This window comes from Pimephales promelas, chromosome 18, assembly GCF_988280905.1.
Source record: "Pimephales promelas chromosome 18, fPimPro1.hap1.1, whole genome shotgun sequence".
NCBI classification, from domain to species: Eukaryota; Metazoa; Chordata; class Actinopteri; order Cypriniformes; family Leuciscidae; genus Pimephales; species Pimephales promelas.
The window spans coordinates 3,040,001-3,057,234 of record NC_142786.1 but is presented as its reverse complement, the minus strand read 5'-3'; the positions used below and the strand labels follow the sequence as shown (position 1 = coordinate 3,057,234).

The 17,234-nt window shown below is 36.3% G+C and overlaps 1 protein-coding gene across 1 annotated transcript in view; it reads left to right on the top strand.

The window, feature by feature from the left end:
* Positions 1 to 12,220: 12,220 nt before the first annotated feature.
* Positions 12,221 to 17,234, top strand: part of hivep1 (HIVEP zinc finger 1) — an 84,219-nt gene continuing 79,205 nt past the window's right edge. The window contains exon 1 of the mRNA XM_089123299.1: positions 12,221 to 12,336. The gene's annotated coding sequence lies outside the window, so the exon portion shown is untranslated. The remainder of the gene's footprint in view (positions 12,337 to 17,234) is intronic.

Sequence of the window (17,234 nt, the reverse complement as noted above, 5' to 3'; positions counted from 1 at the left end):
ATGCTGTATATAGATTTATATATAAATAATATTTTTTATTAAATATATACAAGCATGTGTGTGTATGTATGTATATATATATATATACATATCTATCTATCTATCTATCTATATATATATATATATATATATATATATATAGTGCACCCACATATATTATGTAAACACAAACTTTATTTTGGATGCGATTAATTGCGATTAATTGTTTGACAATTGTATATACACACACACACACACACACCATTTTTTTCTTCGTCTATTTATTTCATGTCATTTTTCCCCAATGTTTTTCGACAGAAGTCTTTTAACATTGTGAAATATTATTACATTTTAAACCATTTTATTTTGTAAAATATTGTAAAATGTAATTTCATTCAAATGACGCAGAGCTGAAAATGTTCTGGGCGATTTAATGCATCCCTACTTAATGAAAAAAATTATATAATTATATATAAAATGTAGAAATGTTTGTTTTATTATTAAATAGTTGAAATTGAAAAGAAGAAAAATCCAGTTGGCATAAATAAATGCAATTCATTTGGGTCAGTTTTCCCCGATTTTCATCATATCTTTGACTCAGTGTCTGGACACAGTCTGTTTTTAATATAGTCTTGGCTGACATTTTACCATTTTGGCTCCTTTTTGCCGAATTCATGATGAATAGTACAATGTCAATTGTATAACCACTCAGAAATCACAATAGAGGTCAGACTGACTTGTTTGCTTTTCATAAGTCATTGGTTGCAGAAATATAAAGCGACAAGAAGCGAGTTCATGGCCTCATGGGTCATTTAGTCTATACAGAGGCTTTTCATCTCCTTTAGCCGTCTTTCTGCAGCGCACCCACACTGGCACACTGGCGTGGACGTGCAGACCCAGCGCACCCACACTGGCACACTGGTTTAGACGTGCAGACCCAGCTCACCCTTACCCCCTGCGGTCGAGGAGACGCCCTCCTGGAGACATTCAGAGGGCGCCACGGTACTATTTTCAGAACCACTGTTTTAATCTGAGCACTAAATTTGTTAGAAATCCTTTAAAACGGGCGTGAAGACGGATGTACGACGGCCGCCAGATGATAAAGGACGTGAGGTTGTGCCACACGGCCCGACTCTGGCTCTGTTCCAAAACCAACAAGCTCCCTGTCCAAGTAAGCAGCTACCTTTAAAGGGATAGTTCACTTTGAAATTAATTTTTGGTATGTTTTATCTTACCTCAAGGGCATCCAAGATGTAGGTGTCTTTGTTTCCACAGTAGTTTCAATTTTGATATTTTTAGGTCAAACCGTTCTTGTCTGTCAGTCATATAATGGCGGTCTATGGTCACCACCTCAAAGAGCATGCACAGAGAAGTCCAAATTAAACATGATTTAATGACTCGTAAATGTAAGTACACATTGATGGCCTAAGACACGAAACGAGCGGTTTGTGTGAGAAAATGAACAGTGTTTATATCGTTTTACCTCTTGTAATCACAGCCACGTCCAAGTGATCTGAGGGCGTGGACGCTTCGGTCTGCACAAGCGCTGAAAAGCCCTGTAAGTGATCTCTCACACGTCTATGTCACTCATTGTTTTCACAGAGGTTACCCTTCACTGTGAAGATCTAAACATATTTAGATATACAGGAAATCGCAATTGAAGACGATTTCGATATAACAGACAACGTTTAATTTTTTCCGCAACCGCGCGAGAGATCATTTCCGGCACTTGCGCATACCAAAACGCCCGCGGCCTCAGAGTACTTGGACGTGGCTGTGGTTACAAGAGGTAAAACGATATAAATACTGTTCGTTTTCTCACATAAACCTCTCGTTTTGCCATAAACGCACCATAAACCTCTCGAAATAACCGTCAGACTCACACGTCCTCCATGTCTGTAGTTTTTTTTTTTTTTTGTAGTTCTAACCGAATCCTCAGCCAATGCGCAATGGGTTGTGGGCAATATTAGCCGTAAGAGTGTGCATCGTTCGGATTCTGACCGACCATCTGGGTCTCATTACGATTTAGGATGTACTAATACTATTTAGGGCGGATAGTATGCGAATTCGGACGCAGCCTATGTCTACATGCCTAAATGCATTGAGTTGCTTCCTTGTGATTGGCTGATTAGATAATTGCATTAATGAGCAGTTGAACAGGTGTACCTAATTAAGTGGCTGGTGAGTTGTTCTATAGGCATAATAAATTAAATATATTTTCTTTTGTCTTTCTTGCTTCTGATTTTTGTTTCTCTGCTGTAATGTTAATTATAATTATATTTTTGGAACTTTATTACCTAAAATTTAGGACTTACATTTTCAGATCATAGCCTGCAAAGTTCTCTATTAAAGTTTGCAGTATGCAAAACATTTTGAAATAGCTGTGTGATGCCACATATGTATGTACTGTTGTCAGCTCACAATGTCCTGAAACAGAGCCACTGATCAATAATGCTAACTGATGGCTCTGAACAATCAAAACCATTCCCAGACATTTTCAAAATCACAAAAGTGGATCAAAACGTCAGCTCAATGCCCAACAACTGCGTGATTTGTCAGCCACGTCACTCTCTATTTTGGCTGCGCGGCCGCATCAAAGCCCCCAAAAATGAGTGTCCACTAGAAACGTCCCAGGGCAAAGTATCCTGTGTTGAAGCCTGTACCCCATTTGGATGCTTAGACCTCTGCGGACCTTTCCGTGGACCTTTAAATGAGCACAATGCTCATTACTTTAACAGCACAGCTGCGGAAGTTCAACAAGATGGTACAATAGAGTCACAGCAGAGGAATTTAATCAGCTAGTCTGGGAGTCAAAGTTCCCTGCTGATTATCGCTGGCTTTTGTTATTGTGTTATTTTGTTATTTCATTCCAGGATATTGTGTGCATTGTGCTGGCCAGCTCTGCTGCGCTTCAGCGGCCCCCGTGTAAAGAGTCTTTCAACACTTCTAGTGAAGAATGGAGGGAGTCGGGTCTACGCTAGCGTTTCTACTGTATGCAATGTGCCTGGAGACTGATTCAGGAAGTGCTTTATAAGAGCCGTGCATAATCATCTTGCGATTGAAACGGAAGTTGCGGTTGTCTTTTCTGCCCTATATTAGAGAAACGGCTTCTCAAACAAGAATGAATGTAGGGCGGGATTTGATGTCGTCAATTAGGATTTGATTGGATGTTTGAACGGTTGTGGTTTGCTATTGGTGGATCTCATGTAAGTGACAGGTTGCCCCGCCCTTATTTTTAAAGATGTTTAAAGATGACAAATAATTAGTGCAATATTTCATAAATAAAGAATTGACGATTTTACGTGCATTATATTTAATTGAGTCTGACTGCATTCATCTGCATATCAATTTTGTCTCAACCATTTCTCTTAAAGGGATAGCACCCTAATTAAAATTGCCATCATTTACTCACCCTCGAGTTCCAAACCTGAATGAGTTTCTTTCTTCAGTTGAACACAAACGAAGATATTTTAAAGAATGTTGTTAACCAAACATTTGACCGAGACCATTAACTTCTGTTTTAGGAAAAAAAAAATGCTTTGGAAGTCAATGAGGTCCATCAACAGGTTAACATTCATCAAATAGAGGTTTGGAACAACTTGAGGGTCAGTAAATGAAGGCATAAATTACATTTTATTTTTGGGTAAACTATCCCTTTAAAATATTTTAACACAATTTGTTGACATAGACCAAGCTGTATTAATGTGCATATCTCTAATTTATCCTTTAAAAAAAGTCTGAGCACAGATGATATCAAACTTTGAAGAAGATGTGAGATATTTGCCATATATTGATTTTTCTCAGAACAGTGTTGTTATTGTGAACTATATAAAACTGAATTGAAATATGAAATAACAAATAAAATATGAATAAATGAAATAAGTTTAAGTTAAAGTAGAACTAAAATGACTAAATCGAAGCTAAATAGAAATATATATATAGCTATATATATAAATGACTAAATCAAGAACTAAAATAACAATGAAAACTGAAATATGAAAACAAAGCTGATTAAAAACAACAATAATAGTGTTTAAATCCTAAAATAACACTGTATCAGATCCATTTGATCTGCGTTTTAATCTCATTGTTGTCTACGGGAAACAACCGAGACTTCTTTTGTAATGTTTCTTCCTATGAATGTTTTTATGTGCTTTTATGTGTTTTTGAGGTCAAATGAAGTGGATAGTAAGTTCATTTGTGTCACACACACTGTATTATCAATCCGTAGCATAGTAAAGCAGTTTGTCATCGATATCTTGTTTTGTTCCTGAAGGTTGTGGTCACATTGCCATCTCCTCGGCCGAAACGGCGGAGCGGCCCGGCGTTATGCTGAATGTGTTTGACCTGGAAATGTTGGGAACACAGCAGGAAACGGCTGTAACGGGATACACTCGAGAAAAAGACCTTTCCTTCAAACCCTTCTGGAATTTAAAGAATTGGACAGTGGGTCAGAAAAACAGATTCATTATCGAGGAGAATGATATCATATCAAAACAAAAACAAGAAGTGACTTTCAGCGCTAAACCAGTCTGTTCTGGTTCGGCACACATTCGGTGTGGGGATTTAAAGGGCACGGAGGACATTTCACTCCATCCAGTTTCAACCAGTTCAGCTTTATTCATTTATTAGCATATCACTTTTAAAAGACACCATCTACATATTTGAGATGGGGAATAAACAAGCGATGTATTATTAATTATTTCATAATAAATGGATCATACACACATGGGCCCAGTTGACTTTAGTTAAACAATAAGCAATGCATTGGTTACAGTATTATTTATAATCTTTGTTAATGGTAGTTAATTAAAATGCAGCTGTTCATTTTTGCTCAGGTCCAAATAATATTAACAAAATACAACTTTTAATTTGAATATATTAACAAATGATGAAATTAGCATGAATTAGGAGATTAATTAAATGCCTTAGAAGTATTTTTGATTGTTAGTTAAAAAATAAATAAAACCTAATTGAAAAAAGGGTTAATTAAATGTTTGTTTGTTTTACATATTGTATTTTATTTTGATTTGTTTATTTTACAGAAAAGATTTCCAATTAATAAAAATGAATTTATTTATTCATTCATTCATTCATTATTTTTATTTACATATTATTTGATTTAATGAAAAATAACTTTTTTTATTAAACAATGCTGTGTGAAGTTAAAAGCACCACTGAAATGAATCTGAAAATACAATTTATTTTATTAGTATTTTATAAGTCAGTTGCACAATAATACTTTCGTAATTTAAATAAAGGACAATGTAATAAAATAAAAAACAAGTTGAATTGATGTTCTTTAAAAGTTTTCATATCTGAAGAGTCCAACATATAAATTGTGCTTTGATTTTAAAACCACTCTGACTTCCAAATACGGTTGTTTTATGCTGGAAATGTGATTTATGAGCACCTAAAAGGGCATATTTCATGTGCAAGACATGCTCGTGTGTCTAGAAGACATCAAGACTATAGAACTTCCTGTGTTCTTGAACTTGGAAAGGAAAAAAAAAAAGAGGAGGAAACCTTGACCTGACCCTTGACCTCTATATAAAGCATATGATGAATTCCTCGAGCTGTGTGTCCAGGTCCTCTGAAGTGTCGGATTCTGCCCCACCAAAGCTCACAATGAACTGGGGATTTATGATGTTCGGCGTATCACGCTATTTTTAGCAGGGCCTCGAATATGGACTCGGTCCCCGGCTCCATTGTTTCATAACACGCTCTGGCCGCCCATTGCAGCCAAACGCAGACAATGGAGCATCCTCGCCCCTCGCAGGCGCCGGACAAGTGCCTCTCCTTTGTTCATCTCCTCGGGGAGTGTGTGCTCTGTCGGGACAGCAGCGGGCGGTCGTGTGCGATGACAGGTCAGCTGTCCCCTACTGTCCCAATCCTGTCCCGACGCCACACACAGACCAGCGAGACCCGTGTCACTGAGGATGCTAACATCAAACATCACTTTGACTTTTACCTGCATATCTGGACAATTCGGGCTCGTTCCTGCAGTTGCATAATCAGAAAAGGCTGTTGGCCTTTATGTTCAGACATGGCTACACTTTGGCTGCCTGACAAACTCTTTTGTGTGTTGAATATTATCTGCCACTTGGTCTTACATTCTAATGCAATGACATTCAAACATTTTGTTGTTTTAGTAGAATCATGATATTATTATAGTTTTTATTCATATTTAGGATTTGTTTTTATTTTTATATTTTAAAGTTTTAGTGATTTTGCCATTTTTGTTCATTCAATCTTTTTAATGTCATATTTATGAGATGAAAGTCAAAATTGATTTAAAAAGTCATACGATTTTGACTTTTTATACCATAATTTCTGCTTTTTTTATTTCATAATTGACTTATTTATCACAATTTCGACTTAATTTGTCATAATTTCATTTTTACCCTTAATTTTGACTTGTAATGTAATCATTATGACTTAATATGTCATAATTTCAATTTATTAATAATTTTTTGACCATTTAATCATTATTTAAAAGTCATTATGAGATGAAAAGTCGAAACTGACTTTTACATATATATAACTATTAACTATGACACAAAAAATTCATCATTTTGACTTTTTAACTTTAATTATGACTTAGTATGTCTGACTTATGTCATAAATTAGACTTTTTAATCTTTTTTTTATTTGATAATTTTGTTAAATCTATAGGTATAGCTACAAATGTTTACATTTTTTATTTCAGTTAATGTTTATTTTATTTCAAGTAACTCAAATGTTTTTATTTGGTTTGGTTTGGTTTAGTTTATTTTTAGTTACGATAATAACCCTGAAGTGTTCCCTTGCTGTTTGCCTAATACAAATACTCTGTATTGTCCATAAACCAGCACAAGGGGGCGCCTGTGTCCCTCGCTCTCTATGTAGGAACACACAGACACACACCGCTTGTTTGCTGCCAAGCCGATCTAAAGCACTCAGGTCAAGTTGTTATATGTGGAAGGAAGACATCATTACCAGAGTCGTTTTGTTTGGATCCCTCACAGTTACTGAGACGGCATTGTTTCATAAAAGGAAAATGTTGGAGAAATATTTGCATACAAAGAGGATGTGTGCAGGGTGAGCCAAATTTCTGAGAATCAAAAGTGACTGATTTTCAATGTCTTCTGGGATTGCATTTAAGTATAGCCTACATGAATTTGTCATAAAAATACTGCCTTTGGAACTTGCAGAAATGTATTTAATCGATTAGGCATCGAAAGCTCTATTTTTATGAGACACAGACGAAAATCACTAGTTCATCTAAATGACAATGTTGTTCGCAAGTTTTTTATATTTGATTTAAGCCAATGTTTATTTTATTTTAAGTTATAATAGCCCAAAGAGTGTAGTGCTAACTTTCATTATGTTATTTGTTATGCTGCCTCTCTATGTAAAATCTATAGAAGCTAATTTCTGCCACACAAAAAAATCCTGCTTCTGTAAACATAAAAAGTAGAAAAAATACTTTATTAAAAGTTGAAATAATGACTTAGTCACAAAAAATAATAATTTAGACTTTTTAGCATATCATTTTAACTTTTTAATCTCATAATTGACTGTCATTCTGATTTAATTTGTCATAATTTCATCTTTTTCATCTCATATAATCATGACTTATCATGAATATGTTATCCTTTCAACTTCATTACATTAGATTTTTTTTGTCATAATGTCAACTTTTTAACCTCACAATTATAATTGCCATAATTGTCTCATAATTGACTTAATATGTTATAATTTCAGCTTTTTCGAATCAGAATGTTGACTTTTGTCATCATTTTGACTTTTCATCTCATTAAAATAGCTTAGTATGTCATAATTACGATTTACCAATGCATGTTTTATTGCTTATATAGCCTACAGTAGCAGAAATGTGCTTCCATAAAAATCAGAGTTGTTGGATAACATATTAATATATTATTTGGCATTAGTCTGGGAGGAGATTTCCTACCAGATCCTTTTTTGAGAGAAAACAATCTCTTAAAAGAGTCTTTGTGAGCACATGATCAGCTTGAACTCCACGTCATCCTCAGTTCCTAAAACAGCATCTCTGACTTTTCCCACATTCTCTCCAACAGTTTTGGTCCTCGGCGAGTTTGTGAAATGCCAAGCGTTTGTCGATCCTCAGCAAACCCTTCGGTCCCCAGACCTTCGCAATGGACGTCTCAATCAGACATCAGCTTCCGGTCTGACCCGGCTCTGGCGCTCAGGCTGCTCTAATGAGCCGTCAGCAATTCTCCACAGGTTTCTCCCTGCCACCCTTCGAGATGCTGTTTTTATCCCAAGCAATTCCACTGACCTTTCCATCGTGAGCCCTCAGAAAGCCCTGATCAGATAGAAAGGGTGTAACTCTACACAGAAGTCACGGTTCGGTATGTGTCACGGTTTGATACGAGTTCGGTACATTTACATCGTAGGCAATGATGGCCTTTTCTTTGCTCGCACCAGTTCATTAAAGGAGTAGTTAATTTTTAAAAAAAACTTTTGATGAAAACATTCCAGGATTTTCTCCATATAATGGACTTCATTGGGTACCAAACGGTTCAAGGTCCAAAAGAGAGTTTCAGTGCAGCTTCAAAGGGCGACACCAGACGATGAATATGGGTCTTATCAAGCGAAACGATTTCAAAAATAAATAACAATTTTTACGTTTTATAATGTGTGGTAAAATTAACATTCAAAATGAACAAATCTTTTTTTCGAGTCATTTCGTTCGTTGAATCAACCAAAAAAGATTCGTTCATTTTGATGAACGAGTTTGAACAGGAGAGTCACAAACACGCATCAAAGCACAGAGCAAGGCGACCATTTGAGCTTATAAAACTATAAAAGTTTTTTATTTATTTTTGAAATGACCGATCGTTTCGCTTGATAAGACTGATTTCTTATAGGGTTTTTTTTTATAGAGTCAGAATTGTGAGATGTGCTGTAAATGCAATTCTGAGAAGAAAAAAAAAATTCCTCAGAATCGGACTCGCAATTCTGACTTTATATGTCATAATTCTGACTTTTTCCTCACAATTGCGAGTTTATGTCTCCTAATTATGACTTTATAACTCACAATTCTCCTACAAAAACTGTAATGTAAATGTAAACCACCAATTGTAAGGAAAAAGGCAGAATATTGTGAAACACGCTTAAAAACAAAACAAGCTTGTGTAGTATCAGGATTGTAAGTATCAGTCTTTCTACGAACTATAAAATTGTATCTTTAATTTAATGTGTAATAATACTGTCTCTTTGTAATCATTGGTTTAAATTTACAAGCAATTTCTGAGTGAAAATAGTTTCGTAGTAAATCCTACAACAATTTTTTTTTGCAAACACCCCTAATTATCTCCAGAACTTTTGCTTTTGTAGTAGCTGGAGTGGGAAAATAGTGATTTAAATAACATCATAAGCAAGTTAGATATAAAGGAACACAATGAAAACTTCTTCTTGACTAAAAATAGATTGGCTACATGGAGATGCCTAAACTAACATTTCTTCCAAGCGGTATCAAGGGGAGGGTAAAAGCAAAGTGAAAGGGTGTGAGTCATCAGCGCATACCCTCCCTAGTCTGGGTAAAAATACACACACAAACACACACTCTCGGGAGCATTCGGTCTCCACGCGCCACTGGTATTACCTAACTCCAAGAGTGGGCGGCAGCCGGTGCCATGTTTAATTCATCGACGTGGAATTAAATCAAGCGCAAAACTTAGAAAAGCATTATTACAATCTTTTCTCTTCACCTTCATCTCGTTTCTTTGCCAGATTTGGTCTGCTATACGGGTTTCTAAAGCAAGAATCAATCATAAGTCTCATTAGTTATGAACAAAAGGGAATAAGTTCCCTGACAGTGCAAAGTTTCCTGTTCTGAATTACCAGTTGATTTATTTCAGCTACAATATTGCATTATTACATGCCATTAAATCAGTGATTGTCGACCAATTTTTATTTTATTTTTAAATGAAAAGATTTAATTTCAATGGTAGCCAATAATATATTGCCGAATTCCAAATTTGCAATTTCTTTTATGATGAATTTGTGATGAAGTTGGATTGGATACACAGTGTGAGTTGACTCGTTTGCAATGTAGGCTATCAGCATATTTATTTAGCTGTCCTCAATGTGTACATTTTTATTGTTAGTTGCATTTCATTATTTGCATTGTATTTTTAGAACAGACGCCATTTTGGAGTGGTGCCTACTAGCTGACATTCACTACATTGTAAAATAAGTTGATTTAAAGTTATTTTAAAAAAAGGTCTGTATAGAATTTTTACGTTTTAAATACTTTTTTATTGCCAATGTATGATCAACTTTAACGAACATAAAAAACAAGAACTTCATGTTGTGGCCTGTAGTTTGATTTTTATGTGAAGGACTCGTATCGGGACGTTTTTGCCGGGAAAATCAAAAGGATGTGACGTTTATGCGCGCTAGAGAGAGCCTCTCTTCTCAAGGACACATGAAACGAGTGATACAAGGTTCAGGACAATGCCAAAAGAGTCATGTACAGTAATGACAATGTGCCATGCAAAGAAAAGTGATTACCGTATTTCAAACTTAGGCTATAGTCACACATAGCCAGATCTGTGCCTAGTCTATAGTTTCAGATATAGGCTACTATAATCCATCATAATTGAGTAGGTTACCTCATCTGTCGACATGATGCCGTGACTGCAGCTGGTGCAAACATATCCACATCACAAAGATCAGATGCTTTCCTAACTGCTGTTATTTAGTCTTTAGAGACTAGACTAGACTCGTGCAGTGCGAGCATGAGCAATAAGTTGCTGTCTGCAGTTTACTTAACGACCACCGGTGTCGCCATTATCAAGGGATTCTGAATTCAATAGCATCTTTAATAATACTAGTAATTTAAAACAGTTGCATAACAATATATTAAAATAAACAAGCAATAAAATGTGTATAAGTATAAAACAATATGCCAAGCCTGCTTGCATAATTATTGGATTGTGGAAGAGAATGAGCAAATAGGGCTAGGCTACTTGTACTTTTGTTTTGGATGAAATGGAAGAATACATATTCACCAGATATTGTAGGCTTCTGTTATGCTTTAAAGACAGACCGTAGCTAATAATGTACATGATGTAAGCATCTAAAACAGGGCTGTAATCTCATGTGACTCATTATACAAGAAGACCCGTCAGATTCCTGAAATAAACACAAGCTTGTTCTGCCTACAGCCCACAGGAGGCGCCAGAGCACAGACTGAAGACGAGGGAAACGGACGTGGACAAACGGAGTTGACCTAAAAAAGTCCATTCTTTCCTGATTCTTTCATAATGTAACGTTACTCCACTCCATGTTGTTTCAATGCTATTTAATTAATTAATTAATTTTTTAACACGAGCAGTCTTCACACAGCTCCTCTGTAACGTTACAACAGTTTTTACTGTGAACGAGATCTCCAAGAAACGGGGAAATAAATAAACAACAACAAATAAAATATGGGTCTGTTTCTCACATAAAACCCGCATAACTTCAGAAGACTTGAAATTTTGCTCACAATATTGTTCTTTAGGATGTTATTTGTTCTTTTTGGAGGGTCGGGAGTCGGGACACCATGTATTGATGTAGGAGAGATTCATAGAGATTCTTTTGTTTTGAGGCCCACCGAAAAATTTCAACACAGGCGTGGAACTGCTTGAAAGTGAGTAAAATATAAGACTTAAATTTACAATTTTGGATGAACAGTTCAAAACCACATAATCATTTCATGTTGAAGACTGAGGTGGTTTCTGTTTTCATAGTTTAAACGTTATGGCTGTCTAGTGACATTGGTTTCTATTTCTTATCATGATAAGGTGAAAGTGTCATCAAGACGTAATGTTCTTTTACAGAATTATATAATATAACATGAATATATAAACTCATACGTTTTATGTTTTACACAAAAAACAAAACTGACTCTCAAAAAATTCTCTAAAGGATTTGTATTTATTAGCAATGCCTTTTGAAGATATGGAACTAAATGAGCCAGTGCTTTGAATCTCAAAAGAGCTTCAATATCACAATTTTATTGTTGTAGCAAAATGGCTTACTTGGCCTGTTTCTGTTAAAACGTAGTCAAATATACCTGGAAGGCTCCATTATATTGGGTTTTATTTTTAGAGTGAAAATTTCTGGATGAGGGCATGTAAGGGACAAATCGTAGAGGCATGAATATATTGCATATTTTCTTGTGTCACATGCACTTCTGAAATCCCCTTTCTTTTCTCTCCCATAGCATTTAAGACTCCAGAAGTTTCTTGCTCAGCGGTAAAGCACCTTCATCGATCGGCACTGTGCTTCCAGTGGGGGCGTTTCACAGACAGTTACCCAGAGATGATGCCCTTTCTGCAGGTATGTGGCAGTGTTCTGGTCCCTTGAGCTGTGGAGCTAGAGGAGGATTATTAGACGTGGTGTGTGGACCATAAATCAGATGATGTATGATCCAGTAGAAGTCTCCCCCGTGCAACGGGATTCACCCACTAAAGCCAGGATGGGTAATAATGTTCGTTTTCTTCTTTGCTGGCAGGGTTTCGGCACGATTCCAGATCCGTTCTGATGATTTAAGAGAATAAAATTAGTAATAGCTAAGCTGAATGCTTCATGGGTTCCTTGAACTGAAGCAATAATAAGGAAGTGTTGCTTGAGAGATTTGGATTAAGCTTAAAGGCATCTTTTCTTTCTAGAGCTTCATGTTGCCAGAGACATTAATTTCAACTCCTTTAGTTTGTAAAAATAAACAACAATCGCATTTACAGTAATTCAGTTAAGTCTTTAATTAAAGGTGAACTGTGTAATTTTTAGCTGCATCTAGTGGTGATGTTGCGAATTGCAACCAACAGAAGTTAAGGTGGTCGACAGAAAAAAAGATGTCGTCGTCTGACAGCAGACTCAGGGAGAAGTTAAGCAATGATGTTTCATTACAAAGATAAATTACGAAAATAGGTTTACTAAAACTATGTTATTGCAAATATTATTGTTACTTGTTCATCATTTTGTCAGTGTTTTATTCACTGACTACGAAGAACAACATAGTGATGTTTGTCCATTTAGGGCTCCTGTAGAAACATGTCGGCACATTTCAATGTAACCCTCCGTGTATGTAGATAGAAAATGCTCATCTTAGGTAATAAACGCATAACAGGTCATTAAGTAAGGTCTTAATACACCACTGAAAACATAGTATTTGATATTGCATTTTTAAATATTACACAATGCACTGTTAAACTCTTCAGAATGCATTAATCTATGACTTTTTAAAAGTGCATTACTGTAAACATGGTTTTACAAGCTGAGGGACGAATCAATAGCAGGCCTCCCATGGTGTTATAGAGTTCGACTGTACTTGTTTTGGAACAGTTCATTTGATTGTGGCTGGAATTTTGCAAACCGGAATCAAGCTGAAATGTGGAGTGATTTGATTTATATTTATTTTGGGAGTGAATGGAAAAGCTCCGGCTGATATTTTCCTCATCTGTAAAGGTCTTTATTTGGCATGTTCCATTGAGACGTCACCCCTACCGACAATTGCCTGCTGGAAATTTTGACTGATTTGCTCTGCATTTGGTAAAGACTGGATTCCCTGAAATGTTTCCTCACCGTTGTTTAAATGTTGCATCGGACTTGTCTTAAAAATGGAAAAAGTCATGGCAGTGATTTGAAGCCATAAAGAAGCACTTTAATTCCCCATTGGCTACAAATAAAACCCATTCATGGTGTTTTCCTGCTTTAAGTTTTCTTCTAATGACATTTCAGTCACTTACAGATGGAAAAGAAGGACTGTTTTTTCTCCTCAAACTGGTTTGGTGAGTTTTTTCCCCCTTAAAAAAAAATCCCCTCCTTTTTTGTGTCAAGACATTTCGGCTAAAGGTTTTTCAGTCTGTCATGCTGGATGGGACATTTCCATTGGTAGCCAAAGATGAATGCAGATGCTAAGTATTTCTACATTGATGCATTTAGTCCATTTTAATTTTGTGTTTAATCTTTATAAAGACTTGTCTCTGTGTCCCTTGACCCCAAAACACTTTTACCGTTGTGCATTTTAAGCATGTACATTTTAATTTTGACCAGCTCCATATTAATGGATTTTCTGATGCTATAAACTTGCTCACTAGCTCAGTTTACTTGTGATTCGAGCAACTCTGGTATTGGAGTGTGAAACATGACACTTGACAGACAAGTGCAACGTATTGTAGAAACAAGTTAAAATGCCGTTGTTGCTTTTGTTTTTTATCTCACATTTGCTTTTGCTCACACTATTGGTTTAGTGTGAGTTTTGTTACATGTAAACGGAAAATTCACAGTTGCTTGACGTGGAAGAACTATAGGAAGATATGTAAGAATGTGTGGTGGTATATTACGGGAAGGCATAATAGTATGTGTAAAAATGAATGAATTTTCAGTTTGCATGTAACATACATTTCTGCAAAAATAAATGTACTGTATAAGTACAAATGTACAGTATTGACTTTTTGCTGTAAATATTTACCTACTGTTAAAATCTGTATCTGAAAAGCTCATTCAACTAGACAAAACAAAGACATTCTAGACAAATACATTCTAGTAGATTGTAGAAAGCAGTCAATGTCACAAAAAAGTTGAAAAAACATACAATTTGGAAATAACAAATACTTCCATGGTGAAAAAAACAACATCTAAACATTTTGACCTCACACAATGACAAAAACACTTTCTATTTTGATGTCATTGGCCAATTTACTGACATATACTGTAACTGCTTCTGAACTGAAGCGTAAGTCAAATGTTTTGGCTACATTTTGCAGTTCTGATAATTGCACTAACACAGAGATGCCCAAACTAGGGCCCGCGGGCCAAAGTTGGCCCGTGGTATCCTTTGATTTGGCCCGCCATACCGTCCGGGGAGAGGGGATTTCTTTAAAATGCAAAACTTTACAAATAAAACTGCATTAGTTAATCAGATTGAAGTTGTTTTTTATTTATTTTAAATATTATAAAATAAATAAACCCATAGCAACTTTAATGTAATACCGTTTGATTTATGATGCAAAATTTACTTTTGGCCCACGGCCCACAATCAAGTTTGATTTTTTGGCCCTTCGTAGGAAAAAGTTTGGGCACCCCTGCACTAACAGGTTAGAGAATTTTAAGGTTGTTTCGAAAAATTCACAGTACCTTATTGTTGGTTTGGTCATTCTGAAATGCCTGTCATCAAAATGATTGGTTTAATTCCCTCCCAGAAGCGTCTCATATGATTGAAACCAGCATCCGAACGCAAGATATCGTTTATTGCGTGTCGTCTGTGCGCTCTTAGATGCACGTCATTTATGATGTAGGAAAAAAGAGCCACAATGTTTTCATTGATTGCAACAACTTCCGTTTTATTACCGATATTTTACGCCAATTTCATCGAAAGTGATGATTTTGTTCTCTTGAGTAAATGTTTTGATGTTATTTCCATCAAGAGGTGCATACATTTTTGGTCAAGATCTGTTACGTATTGACAACACTAGAGTCCAGCACTCAGTAAAGTCTCCTCCAGCACGTCCCAAAGACTTTCAATATATTTAAAGGGATAGTTCACCCAAATATGAAAATTCTGTCAGTATTTAGTACTCACCATCATGTTGTTCCAACCCTGTAAGACCTTCGTTCATCTTCGGAGCACGAATTAAGATATTTTTGATGAAATCTGAGAGCTGGATCACTCCTCCATACTAGTCCATAGGCTTCTTGAGGGATTGAAACTTGCCGGCCTCAAAAAGTTATTAAAGACATTATTAAAATAGTCCAAGTGACTACAGTGGCTCAATCTTAACTTTATCAAACGACGAGGACACTTTTTGTGCGCAAAAACAAACATAAAAAACGACTTTATTTCAACAATTCATTTCCGTCAGGTTACTAGTTTAACAGCGTATGATCTGTTGTTGTACGTCACACGCATCACACATATGACCAGCGTCAGCCAATAGTGAGCCTACGTGTGACGTTTTTACTGTCGTTATTTATGTTTTTGCGCACAAAAAGTGTTCTCGTCGTTTGATAAAGTTAAGATTGAGCCACTGTAGTCGCTTGGACTATTTTAACGATGTCTTTAATAACTTTTCGAGGCCGGCAAGTTTCAATCCCTCAAGAAGCCTATGGACTAGTATGGAGGAGTGATTCAGCTCTCAGATTTCATCAAAAATATCTTAATTTGTGTTCTGAAGATGAACGAAGGTCTCACGGGGTTGAACAACATGATGGTGAGAAAATACTGACAGAATTTTCATTTTTGGGTGAACTGTCCCTTTAAGGTTTTAAAGAAATGAAAAGCTACACACTCGATCACCTAGGGTTAGAAGAACTGTCGTCCAACATAACATGCAATAAACATAATTATCACTGCAATAATGATCCAATCATAGACTCTTAGGCCGTGTGTCCACTAAAGCGTTTTTAGCCAGCTGAAAACACTAGACGCTCTGCTGAAGACGCCGTGCTTCAAAGCGTTTTGGTAGCACAGCGTTTTTTCCGTTGAGACGGTTCATTGCTATGATACAGAATATCCTCAGCACAGTTTACTTGTAACTGATTTAGCAGATAATTCGTTTCTAAAAATGTATTTTTCATCCATTTTGTTTGGTTAGCTCTGCTGGTTGATGTCGTTGTACAGAAAGAATGTTGTGACAGTTGGTCAGTGTGGTATTAGTCCTGCCCCTCCTCCACTGTGATTGGATGGGTGGGTAAGTGGCAGTGACTGCGTTTTATCTAAAGTGGAACATTTTTCAACTCTCGGCGACCAGTAAAAAATGTTGGGTGCTCGGCGCTTCAGTGTGAAAAAAAACGCTTCCCATTGAAAACAATTGAAAACATACGCCAGGCAAGTGGAAAAATGTGGGGATTGGGACGGTTTTTAAATCATTAAAAAATATTTGTCAGGAGACTCTCTCATCTAGACAGACATATTGGAAATAGCTTATATATACACCAGATCCAAACTGAACACTTATGAATCGCAAACATCTCTCACCAGCGGGCCATGCGTCATTATCTGAATCATATCGGCAGAGCCACCTGTGGGCCGTGCAAACACACCATGAAACAAGTCTGCTCAAAAGACGTCAAGACTTTGGAACGATTTCCGTAAAGGTGAAGAGGAGACCATTCTAAAAAAAAAGGTAAAGAAATAAATCAAGAAAGGCAGTTTAATGGTTACTTAATTGATTGAGTCCATACGGAAAGCAGCATGCATTAGGAACACCTGCACTGCCGTCCGGAGTGAAATCACA